The following is a 22,794-nucleotide window of genomic DNA, read 5'->3' on the forward strand; positions in this document are numbered from 1 at the left end:
CCTGCAACTGACAAACCGAGTAAATTTGTAAGTGTATGGGTTTGTGATTATTTAGCAAAGCACCAAGGAAGCTACCACTCTAGTTATAGACTGCAGAGTTAAGTTGTTGCAGCTATTGAGAGTAACACACATGGAGATCACTGTAGAGTCTAAACTAAATTGATTTATTGGTGAAGTACATTTGAGGTAGGAAAGACTATCCTATCTATCAGCTACATAATGAATATGTAGGGAGAGAGAGAGATGTTTCCATCTTCTCTCTAAGACAGGAGCAGACGTAGGCAATTTTGGCGCCTGGACAGCCCCAGGTGTGAAACCCACCCACTCCACCCCTGCAAGGCCCCCAAACCTACTTTTGGGGGGCCTCCTTCTATGCTGAACTTCCATTAAAAAAAAATAGCCACTGCGTGGCTGAGGGGTGGCTCTCAGGGGGTGAGCCCAGCGGTCTCTCCCCCCCCAGTGGTGGCAGCGGCTGGAGTGATGATGGGTCTGTCCTTTGGGCCAGTGACTCTTTCTAACTGCAAGGCGCACCTGTGCAGTTGAGAGAGATCATCACTGGCCTGGGATCACTCCCCCACCCTGGGAGCCAACCCTCAGCCACGTGGCGGCTGTAATTAGAAAAAACTGAGGTTTGGTGCAGTGGGGCGGGGGCGGGGTGACTGCTGGAGCTCCCCCAGACGTTTGGAGTCCCCCCTGCCCAGACCTTGGAGACCACAGACCAGGGCCCCAAAGTCCAGAGGTTAAAGCGCTTCTGCTTTAAGAGAAAAGGAAGAGGACTGACTCACTACAGGAAGTACCTGAGGAGTCAAGGCAAGTGTCATAGAGTAGAGGCATAAGGAGACCCTCACTAACTACCTCTACTCCCAATGCACCTAGTGGTCATTAGGATAGTTGGTGCAAAAGGTCGATGCACTGGAACTCCACCTCCAATAGTATGCAGTAGGGATGTGCACGGAACCAGCAGGGGACAGCTCGAAGGTAGGGGAGGATACCTTTAAGGGTGGGGGAGGGTGCTCTTACCCCTCCTGCTGTATTTCCCCTGCCAGCGCTACACTTCAAAAGGGTCTGGCAGGGTCTCCCTGCCACCCTGTTGCCTCGTCGGACTGGAAGTGACAGGAAGTACCGGGCGGGCGCATGCCTACTATGCAATTCCAAAAATTAGGAAAATGTGTAATAAGATCCTCTGAGATCATGTCTATAACAGAATCTGCTTCTGTTATAGTGTCTTTCAGTGTTTTGCTGACACTACAGCAGCTGTTTGGTTGGCTGGATCTCTTATTTGTATATTGATGATTCCTTGATGGACACCAAATATAAGCAATAACTTGTTACTTCATATTTTAACTTGGTTTTAAAAAGATTGAAGAATAAAGGTAGTTGTGGTAGCTCATAGCAGCAGCAAAAAAAAAGGGCAAAGAACACTGTGGCATCTTAGAGACTGGCTGGTTTATTGTAATTCCAGCTTTTGTATGCAACAGCACTCTGTCATTTGGTTTAAGAAGGCTTCTTTGCTTTTCTGTTTAGGATGTGATGTGGTTTCCTTTGAACAATCTGAAGATGCTGCCCATACGAAATGCAAATTGCTTGTCTTTCAGAAATCTCTGTCTTGGTGGCTCTCCATAGTTTTCCCTGTTCTCTGCTTTGACACAGTGTAATCAAGGTGATATGAGGCTTGGCTCTATAAGGACTTGAGTTGCGTGACCTTTAGGCTTTTCTCCACTTTATAATTCTATAAAATAATTATATGGTAATTGGTAGGGCTGTGCATGAGTCAAATTATCGGCCTGATCCTGATAACAATCAAGTCCATTCTTACATTGTGCACATGAAGCAGAGGATGGTCTGGATTAGCGATGTGCCCTGACTGCGATTCAAAGCATGGTTCAAGCATTTTTAGGGGAATTGGAAAAGGAATTTTAAGAAAAAGCAGAGCAGGTGCTTACCTGCTCTCTGCTGCCCAATCCAGCTTCCTGCAGGGGCAGCTCATATCTCCAAAAGCTCAGTATGCCATCAGTCAGCATGTGGTCAGCATGCTGACCATGCAAATGGCACCTGCACAGACATAGACACCATGTGAATGCTGATGGTGCGCAAGGCTTTTGGGGACATGCACTGCCCAGCAGGAAGCTGGAAGAGGCGATGGAGATCTCCTTTTTCTCAAAGTTCCCTTTCTAATTTCCTTAAAAGTGCTTGGACCGCAGTTTGGGCAGATCCCTAGTCTGGATTGCAACAAGCTGATAATTGGTATTGACTCCATGCAGAGGGATGGGAGTGGGTTCTGCCTTCTCCAAAGAAATTGGCTGTCTTCTGGGCAGCTGCAGTGATGGTGTTTCATATGCTGCCTTTTCTGGTCGGCCCTATAATGCAACCAGAAAGAAAGCATCATCATCATCATCATCATCATTTCTTGTTTACACAGTCAGAGAGGTGTTATTGACTGGTTTGTTTTATCCAGACATCAAGTCCCTCCCAAGGACCTGGGATGCCAGAATTTTGTTATCAATATTGTTATTATTATAGATATCGTCGCAAAATATATGCTGTTCCCAGTAAAGTTGTTTTTTGTAGTTGGCTAATGATGGTTTCTGTGGCCCTTATGGTGTTGAGGTGCTCTTCAAGATGTTTTGGAATTGCACCTAGGTCGCCAATTACTACTGGGATTATTTTGGTCTTCTTCTGCCACAGCCTTTCAATTTCAATTTGTAGATTTTTGTATTTTGTTATTTTTTATTATTTCTTTTTCTTCCATTCTGCTGTCACCTGATATTACTATGTTGATAATTTTGACTTGTTTTTCTTTCTTCTCCACTACAGTTATATCTGGTGTATTGTGTGGCAGATGTTTGTCTGTTTGTAGTCGAAAGTCCCATAATATTTTTGCATCTTCATTTTCTACAACCTTTTCAGTTTTATGGTCCCACTAATTTTTGGCTACAGGTAGCTTATATTTTTTGCAGATGTTCCAGTGTACCATCCCTACTACCTTGACATGTCTTTGTTTGTAGTCGGTCTGTGTGATCTTATTACAACAGCTGATTAGGTGGTCCACTGTTTCATCTGCTTCTTTACAAAGGCGGCACTTGCTGTTTGTTGTTGATTTTTCGACTTTGGTTCTTATTGTTTTGTTCTTAGTGCCTGTTCTTGTGCAGCCAGAATTAAACCCTCTGTTTCTTTTTTCAAGTTGCCATTCTTAAGCCACTGCCAGGTCTTGGTGATGTTTGATTTTCCGGTTATATTGTGAAAATATTGACCATGCAGTGGCTTATTTTTCCATTTTTCTGCTCAGTTCTTGACTTGTTCTTTCTTGTAGGACTGCTTTGTTTCATTGGTGTTTAATAGTTTCTCGTTATTGACCATTTTGAGTGCATCTTAAGTTTTGGGCGGTTCAAAAATAAGTTAAATAAATAAGTTAAATCAATCAACCAATCAGTCTTCTTTACTGTCCTTTATATATTCTGTAAGGCCTCTTTTCTCCTCCTCTACTGTTTGATGGACTTGCAGCATTCCTCTTCCACCTGAGCTGCGAGGGAGGTATAGCCTATCTACATCACTGTGGGGGTGCAGAGCATGATTGATAGTCATTATTTTCCTAGTCTTACAATCTAGTGTCTCTAGCTCTGCCTGGGTCCAGTCTAGTATTACTGCAGTGTATCTAATAATAGGTATAGCGCAGGTGTTTATGGCTTGTATGGTGCTCCTACCATTGAGTTTGGACTTTAGAATTTATCTAACTCTCCTGATGTATTCACTTCCAATTTTTCTTTTAATTTCAGTGTGTGTGATGTTATTAGCCTTGAGAATGCCCAAGTATTGGTAATGTTCTTTCTCTTCCAGGTTTTTGATGTTGCTTCCACTGGGCAGCTCTATTCCTTCTGTTTTTGTTATTTTTCCTTGGTTCATTGGTGATGTAGCACACTTGTCTAGTCCAAATTCCATTGCTATATTGAGCCACGCCCCACCCCACCCGGCTTCAGCGGCCCCTACCATTGGCGGCCCAGGTTCTTTGGACCCATTCACACAATGGTGGCTACACTCCTGAAAGGAAGATCTTAAAGGGGTCTGGCCCCTCACCAGGCTCACGGTTCAAGGCAGCAATTGGCCCCATGTCTCAGCTACTGTAATACCCTGGGCACCTTGGAATACCTTGTTTCTAATTACTTGAAGCTTTATGTAGCCCATTTTGGTATCTTACCTTTTATTTTTTATTTTATTTAGCATATTTGTATACCACCCACTACCGAAGTCGCTAGGTGGTTTACAACATTAAAACAAACAAACCACACACTGAGTGGATTAAAACAAACCAGCTACACACTTGTATCACACTGAATGCTCCTACATTTTAAAGCTCTGTCACAACCCCCGTGAGCTAGAAAAGTGATATTGTAATGTAAAGAATAAAAGCAGAATTTCTGTGGAATTTACGTGAGCCATCCAATTCTGTGTCAGACCATATAGGCAGCTTTGGAAAACATGTGATTAAAAATTGTATTTGAGAATGATGCATCTGAGAGTGTGTTGCTGGTGTTTTGCTTCATAGACCTTCTGAATACTTCCAACTGTAATTAATTTACTCTGAGGCAAACACTTTGCCTATTGTGTGCTCTCATAAGCCTTGCTTATTTATTTATTTATTTAAACAATAAAATGGCCAAATGAGGAAAATAGAGTTTCTTTTGTTAGGATAACATCAACTTCACATGTCAATGTTTCTCTTTCCTCATGCACTCCATCTTGAGTTTATTTTTTTAAACACTTTGGCTTCTTCTAAAGAGGCTTAAGTTCCAGAGCAAACCAGCAAGCATCCATTCAACCAGCTTCAATTTGCACGCTGGGTTGATTGCATTTGTTATGTCTAGTAGCAGATAGAGGGTTTTTTCTAAATATTTAGCCGGTAAGGGAACTCTCCTAGTCTTCTGTTTTTATTGCAAACATGCAATTAATCATCCTAACTGGTCAATTACCCAGAAGCCCAAGAAATTATAGCAAAACAAAAAAGATGGCAGTCTAAATCTCCTGAGGGTGTAAAGGTTCATATTGGTAAAATAAGACTGAATTTGTTTAAATTTTTCTGCAGAAGCAAAAAATGGATTTGTTAACAGTAGTTTGTTCAATAAGCAAAATATAGTGTTGCAGTGCTTTGAACTTCTAGCCCTTTGGTCTCACATTACAGTTTTGAATACAACACCCATGTCCTATGTTATACTTTGGGGTTTTTTGTGAACTCCCACAAACCTATTTTTTTAGCCTACTTTCCAGTAGGCTTATGAGATCACCCAGCACTCTGTGTGTGTGTGTCGATGTGTCCTGCAATGCCTGGACCAATATGAACCAAATTGGGTACAGTTGTAGGGACACATAGGGACACCTCAACAGCGTAATTTGTGATGATGTCATCCACCCCGACCCAAGATGGCGAATGCATAAACTTTTGAGGTGCAAGTGGGCTAACTTTTGAACCGCTTAACCGATTTGAACCAAATTTGTGACATTTGTAGGGACACATAGGGATGCCCAAACAGCGTGGTGTGTGATGATGTCATCCACTCCAATTCAAGATGGTGGCCACAGGAACATCTGAGGCGCAAGTGGGCTAATTTGTGGACTAATGGATTTAAACCAAATTGCATACAGTTGCAGTGAGTGACACACAGGGACACCTCAACAGCATAGTTTGGGATGATGCCATCCACTCCAATCCAAGATAGTGGACGCATAAACTTTGGATGTGCAAGTGGGCTAAAATATGAAACGCTTAACCAATTTGAACCAAATTTGTGACAGCTGTAGGGACACATAGGGATGCCCAAATAGCATAGTGTGTGATGATGTCATCCACTCCAATTCAAGATGGCAGCCATGGGAATATCTGAGGCGCAAGCGGGCTAATTTGTGGACAGTCTAATGGATTTAAACCAAATTACGTACAGTTGCAGTGAGTAACACACAGGGACACCTCAACGGCATGGTTTGTGATGATGTCATCCACCCTGATTCAAGATGGCAGACACATAAACTTTGGAGGCGCAAGTGGGCTAACTTGTGAACTGCTTAACCAATCTGAACCAAATTTGCTACAGCTGTAGGGACACATAGGGACACCTCAATGGCGCAAATTGTGACAACATCATCCAACCCAATTCAAAATGGCGGACACGTAAACTTTTGAGGTGCAAGTGTACTAACTTGTGGACAGTCTGATTTGAATCAAATTTGCTACAGCTCTATGGACACATAGAGATGTCCCAATGGTGTAGTTCATGATGATGTCATCCACCTTGATCCAAGATGGTGGACGTGTGAACTTTTGAGGCACAAGTGCACTAACTTGAGGACTGTCTAACCCATTTGAACCAAATTTGATACAGTTGTAGTGAGTGACACACAGAGACACCTCAATGGTATAGTTTGTGATAATGCCATCCACCCTGATCCAAGATGGTGGATACATGAACATTTGAGGTACAAGAGATCTAACTTGTCAACCTCGATTTGAACCAAATTTCGTCCAGTTGTAGAGAAAGTGAATGAAAGTAGGCTGATTAGTTCTTACTAGAACAACTTGTTATATTTCTCATCTCTTACCAAAACAAATTCCTGCGGAATGTTGCAGCCCTGATTCTGATGTTGGGTCAAACCATGGTTGAACAAGACCCTATTCCTGCATGATCTGAAAGAACAGAATTTTGTACACAGACAAATGTACAAATGAAGGTCACATAGGTCATAGTGTTGTTAAAACGTTTGTCATCTTTTCCTTTTCCTTTGGCCAAGCATAATTGGCCAGTTGTATCCTGGCTTGTGAGGTCCTCTCAGCTGCCCCTCCTTAGTGTCCCAGGCCCTGGTGTAGTGTGTGGTGCCCGGGCCTGTAGGAGGGCCTTCTCTATGGCTGCCCCTCTTCTTTGGAACACTCTACCCCACCAGCTTCATTCAGCCCCTCCCCTGGCTGCTTTTAAGGCCCTTCTTAAGACCCACCGGTTTTGCCAGGCATTTGCCCTTTATTATTATTATTATTATTATTATTATTATTATTATTATTATTAATTGTTATTGGTATCATTGTTGTTCACCACCTAGAGTCTTTGGAGGAGCTGGTGTATAAGAAAATTTTAATAAATAATAATAAATAAATAATTCCAGCAATATATGTTTGCTGGACTACAACAGGTTCTCCTGCTGTTTTTGGACTACAACTCCAATCACCCCCAGCCAGAAAAAAAATTGTAGCTATGGATGCAATTGCAATTGCAATCCAACAACAGCTGGAGAGCCTCAGGTTGGCCACCCTGCCACAGATCATTGCCCCTTGGCATGTGCCTGGTCAAATGGGGAAGATCACTTACAGGGAAATGTGCTCTTTTTAAACCAAGCATGATATAACCACTAGGCATGAAAACTCCATGACAATCTAATACTGCACATTACCAAAGATGGTGAGATACCAGGTGTGAATGGAGCCAAATCCCAGACTTTACTTGTTATATGTATTTGATCATTAATTCTGGGAGCGTCCACATCTCTAGCCCGGGAAGTGGAATTAAAATGGAAGTTCAATGCAGCATTTAATGCAGTGCTGCATTAAGGAGCAATGCTGCTCTGTTCGACCAAGAGCTTGCTATAATGGCACTTTACTCATGAGTAAGCACCATTCAGCAAAGGTCTTGACAACTTCAAGAAAAAAAGTTTATTGCTTACAGATTCTACCCATTTTATTGCTTCCTATTGATCTTGGCTCGAGGGAGTAATTTCCTCTCAATTAGTTTTAGATCCTGCTAATGAAAGAGATAAGCACATCAACATAGCATAGTGGTTAAGAGAATATGCTGTGATCCAGAAAGACTCCAGCTCAAGTCATACCTTAACCACACACTTCAAGTGCGTGGCTAAGGTATGATTTGACCTGGAGTCTTTCTGGATCACAGCATATCCTCTTTATCAGTGGCACCTTTGGAAGCAAATCACAGTTTCAGGGGGCAGTGGAAAGAAAACAGTATGCGAAGAGTAAAGCAGATCTGAACCATCCCTGCATGGTAGCTATTTATTAGAAAAAACACAGGACAAATTATTACATGTTTAATGTCTTGGCTAATTTTTGACCCTCAGTCTCTCTGATATGTTGGGATGACACTGGCCTTTCATTATCTATATACAATACAATACATCAAATATTTATATACCGCTTGGGTATTGTGCCATCTATTGTGAAACTATTTAAATAACATCTGTGAAATGGTTCGAACACTTAGAAAAACCACAGTATGAACAGTGCCTGACATCTATGGTGCATGGGGTTTTCCATCCCATGAGGGGAGATACAATTTTCAGTGATGGTCACTTCCCTTTAAAACCACATGTGCCTCCTGAAAATATGTCCCTGTTTTTAAAAAGCTCTTACACCATTCACTTATTCATATGCATGCGAAATCAGCACCCCAGCATGGCAGGGCCATGGGATATGTATCACTGATAAAAATACGCTGAAAGCACATAATCCAGTGCACCAAATAAAAACCTTTAAAATGTTATCTTCTATGTGGAGTATTGACGCAGGTAAGCACTTTTTGATCGGCTTCACCCAGGAGCTGTAACTTTTAACTCAGCCCCTTCATGTGTGGTATGTGTGTGCACCTACATATGCTTTTTCCCCCTTCTCTGTGCTACATGGAATTCCAGTGCATCGACCTTTTGCACCAACTATCCTAATGGCACTAGGGACATTGGGAGTAGAAGTAGTTGTTGGAGATGAACTTCCAATGCATCGACCTTTTGCACCAACTGTCCTAATGACCACTAGGGGCATTGGGAGTAGAGACAGTGAGTCAGGGTCTCCCTATCTGTCCCTACTCTGTGACCCCTGAACTGACTCTGCAGCACTTCCTGTGCTGAGTCACAATCCTTCCTTTTCTCCTAGAGAGCAGATGGAAACATCTCTCTCTCTCTCCTTACCTATCCACTATGTAGTCCTTTAGATTAGATATAGGTCTTTCCTATTTAAGTGTATTTAACCAATAAATGTTTAGTGTTTAGTCACACAAGGATCTCCATGTGTTTTCTCTAAATAGCTGCAATATCCAAACCATCCTCTGCTACCTACTCTGTAACTGGAGTGTATGCTCATTCCTTAGTGCTCTGCTGTTTTACCTATTGTGGGTAAAAATCAACAACCTCTAACAGTAGTTAGTAAGGGTCTCTTTACCTGTCCCTGCTTGCTATGACCCCTGCTTTGACTCCTCAGGTACTTCCTGCAGTGAGTCAGTTCTCTTCCTTTCCTCCTAGAGAGAAGATGGAGACATCTCTCTCCCCCTAGGTAAGGTAAAGTGTGCCTTCGAGTCGGTGTTTACTCCTGGCAACCACAGAGCCCCGTGGTTGCCTTTGGTTGAATACAGGAGAGGTTTACCATTGCCATCTCCCACGCAGTAGGAGATGATTGAAACCAGCAACCTCTGGCTTGCTAGTCAAGTCATTTCCCTGCTGCGCCATTAGGTAAATGACTCTCTCTCCCTAACTATTCATTATATAGCTGATTGATAAGATAGGTCTTTCCTATTCTAAATGTATTTCACCAATAAATCAACTTAGTGATCTTCATACGTGTTTCTTAAATAGGTGCAACATCTAAACTCTGCACTCTGCAACTGGAGTGGTAGCTTCCTTGGAATTTGCTAAAATAATCACAAACCTCAACACTACAGATCTCGGACTTGTGACTTCTGTAATGTCTTCCTATAGCCAGGGGTCTCTAGGATGTACTCACTGTGTGGATCACTTTAATAGGCCCCGAGAGCAGAAGTGAATATGACAAGTTTACAGGAAAAGGTTATTTACTCAACAAAATCCCTACCCTACAAAATGCTTACTCAGGGACGGGCCTTCTCCGTTGCTGCCCCAAGGCTTTGGAATATACTTCCTGCTGAAATAAGAGCTTCCCCATCTCTTACAACTTTTTAAAAGGCAGTCAAGATGCATTTGTTCACCCAGGCTTTTAATTAGATATTGTTTTAATTGTGTTTTTAATAGTTTTAACATTTTAAATTTTAATTGTAATGTTTTAATCTTTTAATCTGTTTTATTGTTTTGCTGTAAACTGCGCAGAGACTTGCATTTTGGGCGGTATATAATTGTTTTAAATAAATAAAAATAAATACCAGAAGAACACGGTAGACACAAACAGACCCTGGGAAGATGAAAACTCACAGGAAAGCTCCACCTACACATTTCTGGAAAGCACCCAGCCAGGTTGTGTACATTCTTAGATACATTACCCATATGCCACAATTTAGAATGGATTCCAAATACAATGCATAGAGAGGGAGAGGCATTTGGCGTCTTACTGCCACAGGCACGCTGCAGTCTCAGACTGTGACTATTCTCATTTCCCCTTTCACCTTCAGTCTTTTCTTTCTGTTGGAAAATCCAGAGCCATGAAGAAAATAGAGAGGGGTGCAGCTAGGGGGCCTTCAGGAGCTGGAGGGCCCTGGGGTCTTTGAACCCATCTGCTCAATTATATCTACCACCACCCGGATTCTGGCGTAAATGGATGCTCGTGGATGGGTTGCAGGTGCCGCTTGTCCGCAGTAATGCAAAACTTAGAAAGCTTGCTAGTTTTCTTGTTTTACTCCGCATGGGACGGGGAACAAAATCTCTTAAGAATAATTTAACTGGAGCTCCCTCTTGTGTCTAAAGTGAAACTTGCAATTTTCTAATTAATTAAAACCTGTAAGGCTGAGGCATACCTGTAAGGAGGAGGATGCTTCTCCCCACAGAGTTCCTGCTAGCGAGGATGTTCTCGGATTCTCCTGTGCTTGGCTTCCTAGTTAAGGAGTAGCCATTTCCTCTGTGGTAGACAAAGCATTCTGGGAAAGGGAAAGAAAGGGCTCCACTTTGATAACATACGCTTCCGGAATAGTTTATGTGTTTCTTCTCCTTCCTCTTATTACAATCTGCCCCAGGGTTTAAATAACGTTATGAAGGTGCTTGCTGGTCCTGTGGGAAAGCAGCGTTGTATAGAAGAGGCATTGCTCTTACAGGCTGAAGGTCAGGTGTTTGCCGCTGAAGAAGTGGGTCTCTCTTGCTGAGGGAACAGAGAACAGAACTTCACATCAAACAAGAGGATGTGGTTGTTAGCCCCAGTCCCAGACAAGGGAGCTCTCTGTGAATGAGTAGTTTCTCCAACAGTGGCAAACAGGCGAGGCAATGCTTGGAATTCCAAGAAGGAAGTGAGCAAGCTGACCATTAGCTTTAAGATTGGTAAGGAAACCTTTGCAAACTATATAAATAACAATTAGTTATTAATTAGTTATGATTAAAAACAAAGCGCCCCCCCCCCCCGCGCGCGCAAACAAACAACAACTCACCACCTCCCATCCAACATTTCCAATTGTATGGGAACTTCTAACTGATATAAGCAGAAAGTAATCTGTGTTGGCTTGACTGATTGATTAAGTGCTGTCAAGCAGAGGCATATCTAGGGCAGACAGCGCCTAGGGCAAGCACTGAAATTGTGCCCCCTGTCGAAACATCTGACACCCATCTTTCAGATAACTTTACCATAATATCAGCTCAAAAATACAAGTCAAGCTTGTTAATCTTTTAATATTTCAAATACTATTTAGCAGTGGATGTAGTCGGACCAAAAGATGCTGGAAAACTACAAATTTCAGTATGCTGGAGCTCATGAAATACCCAAATATTAAGTGGAGGTATACTTGGAAAACTAAACAGAAGTGCCTGTCTAATTCTCTACTATGCATTGTAGCATCACTATTACATAAGTTTTTAAAATAAATGGAGAATTTGACTTTTCCCAGATACTCTGAAAATAATTAAAGGATATGCAGAGTAAACTGTGCCACTGCTCGGAATATATTCTAGTATTTCAGAGAGACAGTTAAAATGAGAGAAAGAGAGCAAGAAACTCCCAGTGGGCCTTAATACTAAGGATTTCACACTGATTCAAAGACAAACTCACCATTAATAGCCATATTATTAAGACATCACATCTAACTCACTTATCACAAGAAGCAAAGTAAGAGCAAATGAATACAATCCTAGCTCATAAGCTTCAGCTCTGTATTCACAAGCCCTTATTCTCTGTACATAGTGCCAAACTAAAGATGTGTACAGTGACATACACACACACACACACACACACACACACACACACACACACACACATATAACCTGTAGCCCCTTCGGAGGGCTTCCTAATGGCTGGGTGGGTGTCTGCAAAGGTTCCCCCCCCACTGGCCTCTAGGGCCTCACAGGGACCATTTAAGCATGTGTGGTGGCCATTTATAAAAATAAATTTTCTTTTAAAAAATGGTCGCTGAAAACAAAATGGCCACCACGCATGCTCAAATGGCCTCTGAGAGGCCTGGCATGGCCTAGGGCCTCACAGAGGCCATTTGAGCATGCACAGTGGCCATTTTGTTTTCGGCCCTTCAAGTGGTGCTCAGGGCATGTGCCCTGCCTGCCCTACCCTAGATACGCCCCTGCTGTCAAGTCAGTGTCCCAAAAACTGCTAGGAGGAGTTTCATAGTCAAGTTTGCATAGGGGTTTATAAGTACACGGAGAATGTATTGACTCTGATCCTTGCATTTTTAAAAGAGCTATAAAAAAAGCTATACATGTAAAATGTAAGTAAATATTAAATTTTACAAGAGCTATAAATTAAATTTGCTATTTCTAAGCAAAGATTAATTGTGGTAGTGTCAAAACATTTTTGTAGAAAAGTGCTCAGACTCAACAAAGGTTTTACAGTGAAAGAAGTCCGATGCTCATAACTGATGTGAGAATTATCTTTGATACTATCAATCAGGAAAAAGGCAAATATGTTGTTTGTATTCAAGCCTTGAATGATTTGTATCCCTGACCTCGGGTTGTACAGATGCAATGTAGAACTGGTAGAGTTCTACAATTTGTGGTGGGTGTTTTGTTTTTGGATACTTTGGTTTTTGCATACTAACTGGCAAATTTAAAACAGCTTAACGGTCACACTCGAAATGCAGCTTTAAGTACATGTGAAATGGGGACACATTCATCTATGAATTGGTAACCGGTTGAAGGACAGGAAACAGAGGATAGGAATAAACTGACAATTTTCACAATAGAGAAAAGTAAGAAGAGAGGTCCTCTAGGGATCAGTGCTTTTTAATATATTCATAAATGGTCTAGAAATTGGGGTAAAAAGAAGTGGCCAAGTCTTTAGATTACAAACTGTTTAGAGTAGTGAAATCCAAAACAGATTGTGAGTTGCTCCAGAAGAATATCTGGGTGAGTGGCCAACAAAATGGTAAATGTGGTTCAGTGTAAGTAACTGTAAAGTGATGTGCATTGGGGGCAAAAAAGATAAAAAATCACAACTTCGAAAAAACACTGATGGGGTCTGAGCTGTTGATGATGACTGGCCTGAGAAGGAGAGGAGATCTTGGTGTCATGGAGAGGGATCTTGGTGTCATGGTGGACTGCTCATTGAAAATTTCAACTCAGTGTACAACAGCTGTGAAAAAGGCAAATTCCATGCTAGGGATCATTAGGAAGGAGACTGAAAATAAAACTAATAATTGCTAATAGTATAAAGCCCTTTATACAAACCTAAGGTATAGTCATATTTGGGATACAGTACAGTTTTGGTTACCATATCTCAAAAAGGAACTGTTAAAGGTGCAAAAGAGGGGAAGCAAAATGATCAGGGACTAGAGCACCTTCCTTAGGAGGTAAGGTTACAACACTTGGGCCTTTTTTTGTTTAGGAAATCAACAACAAAGGGGAGACGGGGAAGCTTCAGGGCTAACTGCAGGGAAGGAGGGTTTACCTTACTTTCCCCACAGACTATCACAGTAAGGTCCCTGGGTGGGTGGATTGCCCACCCTGACGAGTGGCAGCTCTCCTACGGGCCACCTGTGGCTTGCCCGGCAGCTCCAGGAATTGGGTCCAGGGAAGCACTGTGGTGTGGCACCTTGCCCCTAGAGCCCCAGTAATGCATCACATGAGTGCATGGTGCATTTCTGGGAGCCCCCCCCCCATCCCACCCTGAGTGTGTCTGCCATGAGCAGCCGCAGCCAACACATGATAATTTAACCCAGTGTTTGGGTGTGCTCGCTACCAAAACCTGGGTTAGGTAACAGACTACCGAAGAGGGCTTGACGCAGTGCCAACGTCGGGAGCTGCGCGACTCCTAGTGGTTCTTACAAGTAGCAAAAACTGGGCTTGGTTTCCCTAGCCCAGTTTTTGCTGCTCGTGGGAATAGCTTCATGGCAGGGATGTAGCTCAGGGAGAGGGGGCCACTCTTTCCTCTAGGCATGCACACGTGTGTGCGCTCACATGTTATTCTATGCTTGCTCAGTTAATTATAGATTCTGCTCAGGTTGAATTAGGAAGGCCCCACTCTGAATGCATGTGCACAGACAGTGCCTTGATCCTGCCACCCAGAACAAAATTCATTCCTCACAGGGTTGAAAAGAATTAGAAGGACCACTGCAGGTGTTCACCCTCTCCCTGGCAACCCCTCGGAGTGAGAGAGATAATGAAGAAAATAGGGAGGGGTGGAGCTGGGGGGCCCTCAGGAGCTGGGGGGGCTCCAGGTTCTTTGAACCCAGCTGCTCAATTATAACTACACCCCTGTATCGTGGTAAAGGTTTTTAAAAGTATACTTGAAGGTCATTCATACAATCAAAAACTGTGTTCTACCTGGGTTTGGGAGCTGTGTGTACTCCCAGTTTTCAGTTGTGTGGAAGCAAGGTATGAGGAAAACCTGGGTAGTTTTTCCTCTTACCTTTCTTTCCAGGTTTTTGTCTAATCTTGCTTCCACAAAACCAAAAATTGGAAGCACACACAGCTCCCAAACCTGGGTAGAACACAATTTTTGATTGTCTGAATGACCCCATGATATAGAGAGAGTGGTGTGAGAGAGAAGGTTTTCTCCCTCTCTCACAACACTACAACCAAGGGTCATCCCATGAAACTGGTTGCCAGGAAATTTAGGACCAACAATAATAAGTACTTTTTCGAACAGCACACATTTAACCTGTGGAATTCACGGCATGGGATGTGGTGATGGCCACCAGCTTAGATTACTTTAGACAAATTCATGGAGGACAAGCATATCAATGGCTACTAGTCTTGATGGCTATAGACTACCTCCTATAGGTTGTAGGCAGGAGGCCTAAATACCAGCTGCAGGGGCGCAACAACAGGAAAGAGGGCATGCCTTTATTTCCTGGTTGTGGGCTTCCCTGAAGCATTTGGTGGGCCACTGTGGGAAACAATGCTGGACTAGATAGGCCTTGGGCTGATCCAGCAAAGTTCCTTTTTATGTTCTTGTCAGTTGTTAATAATGGTGCGGCGGGGAAATGACTTGACTAGCAAGCCAGAGGTTGCTGGTTTGAATCCCCGCTGGTATGTTTCCCAAACTATGGGAAACATCTATATCGGGCAGCAGCGATATAGGAAGATGATGAAAGGCATCATCTCACACTGCGTGGGAGGAGGCAATGGTATACCTCTCCTGCATTCTATCAAAGACAATCACAGGGCTCTGTGGTCGCCAGGAGCTGACACCAACTCGACTGGACACTTTATCTTTACCAGTTGTTAATGCAGTTTGTGTCAAAATATTTTAATTTTATTTATTTATTATTTATTTATTGTTAAATTTGTATACTGCCTTTCATTAAAACAATCCCAAGGCGGTTCACATAGAAAAATTAAAACAAGACTCTAAAAATTACACCAATTAAAATATTAAGCTAAAATATAAAAACAGAGATCTAACTAAAAAGATGTAAAAATACATGCATAAAATAACCATATAAAGAAGCAGCAGAGGAAACAATCACATAAAAGCCTGGGTAAAAAGCCAAGTTTTGGCATGCTTTCTAAAAGCCATGATGGAGACCGAGGAGCGAATAGCCACTGGGAGAGCATTCCAGAGTCTGGGGGCAGCAACAGAGAAGGCCCTGTCCTGCGTGTACGATAGTGGAGCCTCCCTCATTGTTGGCACCAGGAGCAGAGCCCCTGCAGATTACCTTGTCAAGTATGCAGCAACCCTCGGGAGCAGGTGGTCCCTTTGGTGTCCAGGGCCCCAACCATTAAGGGCTTTAAAGGTCAAAACCAGCACCTTGAATTGGACCCGGAAACAAACAGGCAGCCAGTGCAGCTCTTTCAAAATGGGTGTGATGTGATCCCAACAGGCAGCTCCAGATAAAATCATAGCTGCTGCATTTTGCACTAGCTTTAGTTTTCAAATATTCTTCAAGGGCAGCCCCATGTAGAGCGTGTTACAGAAATCCAGCTATGACATGACTAAGGTGTGGGTAACTGTGGCCAGATCTGCCTTCTCGGGAAAGGGATGCAGCTGGCACACTAGTCTTAGAACAGTCAATTGTAAAACTGCCATTGTTTGGCTTTACTGCTGCCAGCTGTATCAGGTCTGAGTGAAAGCTCTGTTTTCTGTGCCCAATAAGGTTTATATGCCTAATTATAAGCAGCCCCCCCAAAAGATTTTTAACAAGAGCTATGACTTCCAAATAAATGTGATAGGAAAGCAGCAAGTAATGCTTTGTCTTAAGAAGGCTTTAGATTATGTCATTTTGAATTCTTTTCATAAACAAGGGTTCAAGGGTGCATGCAATGAGAGCAGTTTCAGCATGTGCTGAACCTGATTCTTGTGCTTAGCCTAACAAAAAGAATGATGGGCTGGATGGAGAAATTGTGTTGGGAGCAGTTTGGCTGATACTTGGTGGTCCAGTTGTTTACAGAAACAATTGTTGTATTACCTCAGAAAGTGAACTTTCTTATCTAAATGCAAAAGTGCATGTAGTGAACAAAAGTGCATTTATACATGCATCAAGCAAGTATTCCTATGAAGAACTCCTCTAGATTCTGAACAAAATGTGGGTAGGTCCATAATTTGTAACACTTGATGGCTCAACCTAAGGAATTACAGGTGAAACTCGGAAAATTAGAATATGGTCCAAAAGTCCATTAATTTCAGTAATGCAAATTAAAAGGTGAAACTGATATATGAGACAGACGCATTACATGCAAAGTGAGATAAGTCAAGCCTTAATTTGTTATAATTGTGATGATCATGGCGTACAGCTCATGAGAACCCCAAATCCACAATCCCAGAAAATTAGAATATTACATGGAACCAATAAGACAAGGATTGAAGAATAGAACAATATCGGACCTCCGAAAAGTATACAGTGTACTGTGCTTGATTGGCCAGCAAACTCACCTGACCTGACCCCATAGAGAATCTATGGGGAATTGCCAAGAGAAGGATGAGAGACATGAGACCAAACAATGCAGAATTGCTGAAGGCCGCTAATGAAGCATCCTGGTCTTCCATAATACCTCATCAGTGCCACAGGCTGATAGCATCCATGCCACGCCGCATTGAGGCAGTAATTGCTGCAAAAGGGGCCCAAACCAAGTACTGAATACATATGCATGCTTATACTTTTCAGAGGTCCGATATTGTTCTATTCTTCAATCCTTGTCTTAATGGTTCCATGTAATATTCTAATTTTCTGGGATTGTGGATTTGGGGTTCTCATGAGCTGTACGCCATGATCATGACAATTATAACAAATTAAGGCTTGACTTATCTCGCTTTGCATGTAATGCGTCTGTCTCATATATCAGTTTCACCTTTTAATTTGCATTACTGAAATTAATGGACTTTTGCACGATATTCTAATTTTCCGAGTTTCACCTGTATCTCTTTGAAAAAAATATTGTTTCCGCTAACATCAGATGATATGTAAGGATGAAGACAGATGTAATATAGAAAAGGGCTTACAGCATTAGATGAAGACAGATGTAATATAGAAAGGGGCTTACAGCATTAGATGAAGACAGATTTAATAAAGAAAGGGAATTTACAGCACTGTGAATGTGAACACTTCTTGTGCATACCAGCTAATCAAACATACACACACACACACACACTTCTTTCCTTGTTTGCTCTCCTGACTGCTGCCGCCACACCATTCACTCCTTCATTTGAGAAACAAAGTACCCCACAGTTGGGTACATACATGATTCAGAAGGAGATGGTGTCACTTCCAACTTGGGCATCTAGTAAATTAGTACATTGTTTATTTACAGCCATTGACCAAATATAAAACCAAAATTTACAAAGATTACTATGACAGAAAACAGATATCACAGTAGTGATTGGAGCAGTACCAAATTGGCATCGCAGCACTCTTATAAACAGTCTGAGTTCCCTTTTGAATCAGTCAGGGAGCTGTGCACCCTAATGGCTATATAACAGAATTTTGCTACAATATAGGAGATAGAGGAATTGTTATCCGCAAGTAAAAATTTAACTAAAAAATCATCAGGGTGTCCAGGGAATCTAATCAATAGGGGTAAAATCAAACGGTGCCTAATATCCCGATAAAAGCTACAATTCAGTAAAACGTAAGCAATCGTTTCGATTTCACCAGAACTGCAGGGACAAAACCGAGCCTCCATGGGTAGATGCTGAAACTTCCCAGTAAGCAGAGCCGACGGGAAAGCATTGAAGCGGGCTCTCGAAAAGGCCCAGCGAAACTTAGAAAAAGTAATAGAGAACAAGTATGATGCAGAGGAAAGACCTGCCCCGATCTTTAATGATCTATAGAATGCAGGCAAACAGGCCACCTTATTCAGCAACTCAATATCTTCCCATTGCTGGCGGACCTCCCCCCCCCTCTTTTTTTCTTTCACAAGGCCCGTTAAGGGATCTGGAGCTAATCCAAGGAGAAGTTTGTTAACTATCTTCAAGCACCAGGGCGGTTGAGGCATAACCGTTGAAAATTTAGGTATGAGTCCTTCTGGTCAAAGATGACGTTTCAGACAGTAATAGATTATTGATAGCTAAGCCCTAGTTTCTACCTTTAGTAAACCAGTCTCCTGGCAGATCACCACACTAGCAGTGCATCTGGGTGTAGAAAAGAGAGCTCTCAGGAAACCTGACTGAATCCTTTCCAGAGTAACAAAACTGATATAGGGGCCTAATTGGGTGCCATATAAAAGTTGTGGCATGGATTTGGCTAGGTACAATTTGATAGCAACAGGAATATAACCACCAAACGTGGGCATCTAGCTGTAGGGTGCTTTTACTTCCAGACAGTGGAGGGGGCAGCAGCAGTGACTGGGCAGGAAAGCAAATAGGGAGGGACAAGAATAACACCAGCATGCGTATTGCCTGCATGAGGGTGGTGGTTGTTTTAAATCACTTTTATTTATTATTGCAAAACACTAAGCCAAATAACATAGCAGATAATTAGTAGCATTATATTCAGCAGACTAGACAAAAGTGCTTTGGGTCAACATGACAACCCATTATAGCCTGTTTTGGATGGGGCTATACTCAGCCTTGATACTTTGGTTTTGGATACTCAGCCTTGACGAATCAGGTTTGCAGCCTAAGAGTGCTGCTCAACCTGGCTTCGTGCCTGGATGGCTTGGTGGCAGTTGTGGCAAGGAGTAGCTTTTATCCACTTAGGCAGTGTGCCAGATGTACCCATTCCTGGAGAAGGGAGAACTGGCCGTGAGCACACATGCCTTAGTTCTATCACATGCCTTAGTTCTATGGATTACAGTAGCTTGCTGTACATGGAGCCTCTTTGAAGAGCTTATGGGACCTTCAACTAGCCCAAAATGTGGCCAGGTGCTGCAGTTGTATCCAAGCCAGCTTTGTGGAGCATGTTGGCATGGCTATTCCATCTGCTCGGGCTTCCAGTTCATTTCTAAGCCCAATTTAAAGGGCTGGTTATTGTTTTTAATGTCCTAACTGGCTTGGGACCAGCTTTCCTTGAAGGCCTGCCCTCTCCCACATGCTCCTGATTGTCCACTCGGATCTTTGGTAAAGGCTCTGCTACTGCCATCATGAGAAATATTTCTTAGCAGCAGCAAGGCCATCGGTGAGCCCAGCTCAATTGAAAATAGTCTCTTTTTTTCTGCATAATGATTTGTGCATTTGTGTGCACATCCATGAATGTTCCTGAGTGCATATATCATGCCCATGATGCCATATGGGGCTGTAGCTCGATGGCAGAGCTAGATGGACCAGTGGCCTGACTTGGTGTAAGGAAGCTTCCTATGCTTCTATATTCCAGATGAATCTAAGGACATTTCCACAAAATATAACTTTGAAGCAGACAGCAAAGGTATTCACAAACACAGCCTAACCCAGGCTAGGGCAGCCCGGCCTGGGTTAGACTGCACATATGAAGCACCGGGATCCGTGTGGATACTGGTGCTGCCCGCCCGTCTGACCCAGCTTTTTACCCCGGTCTTCAGCCCCAGTGCCAGGGTTGTGTGTGTGCTCAGGCTGTTTGCAGCTCAAGCGCACACAGTGATGGGTGCCTAGAGCACCCTTTGCACAGGGGCATCCCCCAATGAACCACACTCATTGCACCCCCAATGCACCACACTTTGCATGGGAGTATCCCCCAATGGATCACACTGGTGCACACAATGCTTTCCTCTCAGTGCATTGTGGGTTATGTAGATGCCAGGAGAATGAGTCCTGGCCTTCACTGATCCGTGGTGCAAAGAGCCGCATGGATCGTTTGGGAGCACAGCAGTGCGCTGAAGATGCAATAGAAAATCATCTTTGGTGCAACCCTGCACCCACCGCCCCGTCCCAGCGGGGAGCATGCGATTCGTCTTCAGAAGTCATTACATTCGCATTGGATTGGCTCCATGTGATTTTTGCACTGCACAGCCATGACATCTGTGAACTTGGAGCCTGCTGATGCCACCTTACGGCATGCAAGCTGAAGGGCATGGATACAACCACCACACAGTCAGGATCTGCTAGAGTGCACTTTATACTGATAGAGCTGATGTCACTTGTGCTTATGCTACTATTTTCCTCAGTAAAACGGGTACAAAAGATTATGAAATTGTTCCCAAATGTGGGTGTATTGTCAACTAACTATATTTTCCCCAGTGCAAAAAAAAAAAAAAAGTTTTATTATTCATCTCCATCCAGTTGCCAAAGCAGCTACAGTAGTAGTAGTAGTAGTAAATAATCGCCTGGCCAAGCAGCCATGGTCCCAGGATCACAGAAGTCTGAACAGACCAACCTGACTTCACCTTAATACAATCAAATCAAACCCTGCCCCTGATTAATTGTCTCATTTACTTTCATCTCCTACCAACTAGGATGGTCTCACCTACTTAGCCCCATGACCAGATATTAGCATACCCCTCCATGTCCTGCTGTCATCCAGGAAGCCCCTTTCAAAATCTTCTCCTGTCTTTTGTTGTTTTTGTTCCAATCCTTATAATTGAGCTTAGCGTGCTTTTAGGATGAGGCCTGCTGGCAGACACTCTGCCCAAGCCTGTCCTGGAATTCTCTTGTTCCATTCTTCCCCAGGACCTCTACTCTGCCTCAGATGAGAGTAGATCCTGGTCATACACTTTGGCCTGGTTCACACAGTCATTTGAATTTACTATGATTGTGCGAACCCACGCCAAGGTGGTTTATGAATCTGAGATTCTTGCCTCGCCATGCTTTTACACAACCACACTAATGTCGGTAACCCAAATGAAACCTAGATTTGTATGAGTGTGTGAACCAGGCCGTTGTCTTCATTTCTTACAAGACTCCTAGATAACTGCCTGTCTGGCACTCTAACAATCCTGCACCCCATGCTTTGAACCTGGCTTGTTATTACACACGGTGCAAAGTGTTCCTTAGAAAATTTGGACTGGGTGCTCTTCAGATACCCTTGATTCTTTTGGATTTCAGTGCTTACTATGCATACTAGGATACTGCTCCCAATGGATAAAAGACTCTCAGCAGCCTGGAAATATTTCCTTCGATGGTTATATCTCTCCCTGGTAAAAAAGAAGAGCTCTTCCTTCCTCCTCTCCCTTTTTCTTCTCTTTGGGTTTTGAAACTTGGTTACACTCTGCCCCTCCATTTCTCTCTGTGCTACTCCAAAGCCAATTCCTTCATGGCCACTTGAACATGTCAAAATATTTTTTCCCCACCTTTAATAAAGCTGCATTTTGGAAAAGTCCTGGCCTCCTGACTCTGCCTCCCCCAAGATAGTCTACTATGACACTCCACTCTCTCTAGACAAATGGTCCTGATGTTATGCATGCTTGTTCAGTAGTTGGCTCTTACTTGGCTCTTGCTCACTAGTTGTGGCTGCAAATATCCTGGCCAGCATTACTGTATCCTGGACATACAATAGTTGGTCTTGCTTTCTGTTTTATGTTTGGCAGCTGCATAATGGAAGCAGTTTCTTCTTCTACCAGGGTAATTCTACCAGAACTATTTCAGTGTTCCTGTCTTGGACATGCAAACTAGGGGCACAGCAGTGTTCTCTCTAACCTTTTTCATCTGTGTGTAGAATGAGTTTTATTCTGGGAGGCAGTATCAAGGCATTGTGTGCGCATGTGAATTCAGAGTGGGGCTTTCCTGATTCAACCTGAGTGGGATCTAAAATTGACTGAGTGGACATTAAAAAAATGATTGTGCAAAAGCACCCCTTAGAGGGAACAGTGGTACACAGGTGTGTAAAAGACATATGCTAACCCCTGCTAACTTGGCAAAGAGGCACCTTTTAATGTGGTGATTCTCTTTATTTAGCAGGGAGAGAGTAACTGGCCCTATTCACCCCCAGTACAGTACCTCCAGTGACTGTTGCTGGTATCTATCTTATGTTTCTTTTTAGATTGTGAGCCCTTTGGGGACAGGGTTCCATCTTATTTATTTGTTATTTCTCTGTGTAAACTGCCCTGAGCCATTTTTGGAAGGGCGGTATAGAAATCAAATTA

The 22,794-nt window shown here is 42.9% G+C and overlaps 2 long non-coding RNA genes across 3 annotated transcripts in view; one reads left to right on the forward strand and one right to left on the reverse strand.

Moving 5' to 3' along the window:
- Positions 1-4,665, forward strand: part of LOC128324086 (uncharacterized) — a 16,016-nt gene extending 11,351 nt beyond the window's left edge. For both annotated transcript variants that reach the window (XR_008306631.1, XR_008306630.1), the window contains one exon: positions 3,835-4,665. This is a non-coding gene — a long non-coding RNA (uncharacterized LOC128324086). The remainder of the gene's footprint in view (positions 1-3,834) is intronic.
- Positions 1,334-22,794, reverse strand: part of LOC128324087 (uncharacterized) — a 26,733-nt gene continuing 5,272 nt past the window's right edge. The window contains exons 2-4 of the long non-coding RNA XR_008306632.1: positions 10,734-10,853; positions 6,586-6,670; positions 1,334-2,357 (exon numbers count right to left, since the gene is read on the reverse strand). This is a non-coding gene — a long non-coding RNA (uncharacterized LOC128324087). The remainder of the gene's footprint in view (positions 2,358-6,585; positions 6,671-10,733; positions 10,854-22,794) is intronic.

Source organism: Hemicordylus capensis, chromosome 4 (assembly GCF_027244095.1).
Source record: "Hemicordylus capensis ecotype Gifberg chromosome 4, rHemCap1.1.pri, whole genome shotgun sequence".
NCBI classification, from domain to species: Eukaryota; Metazoa; Chordata; class Lepidosauria; order Squamata; family Cordylidae; genus Hemicordylus; species Hemicordylus capensis.